This window comes from Andrographis paniculata, unplaced genomic scaffold (genome assembly GCF_009805555.1).
Source record: "Andrographis paniculata isolate CXL003 unplaced genomic scaffold, ASM980555v1 Contig34END, whole genome shotgun sequence".
Taxonomy (NCBI): Eukaryota; Viridiplantae; Streptophyta; class Magnoliopsida; order Lamiales; family Acanthaceae; genus Andrographis; species Andrographis paniculata.
Window position 1 is genome coordinate 1,270,448 of NW_026137567.1, and position 1,576 is coordinate 1,272,023.

General features: G+C 44.5%; 1 non-coding gene across 1 annotated transcript; it reads right to left on the bottom strand.

Annotated features, from left to right (window-relative positions):
* Positions 1 to 721: 721 nt before the first annotated feature.
* On the bottom strand, positions 722 to 828 carry LOC127248966 (small nucleolar RNA R71). The gene has a single exon (XR_007838212.1). It is a non-coding gene; the product is annotated as a small nucleolar RNA R71 (small nucleolar RNA).
* Between the last annotated feature and the right edge of the window lie 748 nt (positions 829 to 1,576).

Here is a 1,576-nt window from a genome sequence, read left to right on the forward strand (position 1 = left end):
CATTAGAATACGAAAGAGTGAATCACACAATCCCTGTGGAGACGATCCCTTCCCCTATATTACATTAAATTGTGATCACATAGTAGGTGAAATATTTGATTGACCGCGCGACAGGTCAATTTTTGGCACCGTTGCCGGGGATTGGCGCTTTGTTTTACTCTTTTGTGTTATTTTAATTTATCCTCCTGTTTATGCCCCGTTCTTCTCGTACAGGTGAACTGATATTTAATCTTGAGATCGAGAAGGTTGAGCGAAAGCTACGAAAGGAAGCCAAACAACGAAAAGCTTTTCAGGTTGCGAAGCTGGCAGAATCTTTAAACCACCTCAAAATCTCTAGCTCTAGCGACTCTGAAAGTGATCAAGAGATTGTCATGGCTGAGGATACCCGCACTTTAAGGGAGTTGGCTGCTCCCGACTTGGCACAGCAGCCCTTATGCATTAACTTTCCAACTCTGAATAACACTATTGCTTTTGAACTGAAATCTGGATTAATTCATTTATTACCTTCTTTTCATGGACTTGGTGTTAGTTCGACGTGGTGTGCTCCAGCATGAAACCACCAGGTGTTACTGACGAACAGATCAAACTCAGAGCCTTCCCATTCTCACTCAAAGATGCTGCAAAGTATTGGCTCTACTATCTCCCACCTGGAAGCATCGACACGTGGAACGACATGAAGAAGAAATTTTTGGAGAAGTACTTTCCAGCTTCCAGAGCTGCGATCCTGAGGAAGGAGATATGTGGCATCAAGCAACAATCAGGTGAAACGCTCCATGAATATTGGGAGCGATTCAATAAGCTTATCATTAAATGTCCACAACATCAAATTCCCCCTCAATTATTGATTCAATACTTTTATGATGGTTTGTCGTTGATGGACAGGAACATTATCGATGCTGCAAGTGGTGGAGCTTTAGTAAATAAGACGCCGGCACAAGCTTGGGATTTTATTGCGAGGATGGCTGAAAATACGCAGCAATTTGGTTCAAGAGATGTTGGACATATGAGCGGAAACAACGACCATGCCATCCAATCGATACAACAACAACTTTCTGAGTTGACGAGCTTCGTTCGCAAGATGGTCGTGGAAAAATCCAACCCGAGTGTCCAGGTCAAGGTGTGTGGAATATGCACGAGTGCAGGACACCCTACAGATACATGTCCGACCCTCCAAGAAGAATGTGCAGTGGATGTGAACACTGCAAACTACGGTATGAATAGACCTCCAGCGTACAATCCATACTCCAACACCTACAATCCAGGCTGGAAAGATCATCCGAACTTGCGTTATGGAAACGCACAGCAGGGTAATGCTCATCAACCATTTGGAGCTATGCAGCAGATGCAACAACCTCGTTTCTATGAGAAACAGCCGCCCCAAGCACCCACAAGCAACTCTATCCATCTTTGGAAGACTTGGTGAAGTCTATGGCTACCAGTACCCTGCAATTCCAGCAAGAAATGAAGTCAACTGTCGACAAATTACAAGGTCAGATCAATCAAGTGTCAGAGGAGGTGAGACAGCTACGTGAAAGAGGAAAGTGGCCTGCTCAGCCTGAGCCAAATCCAGCAAATG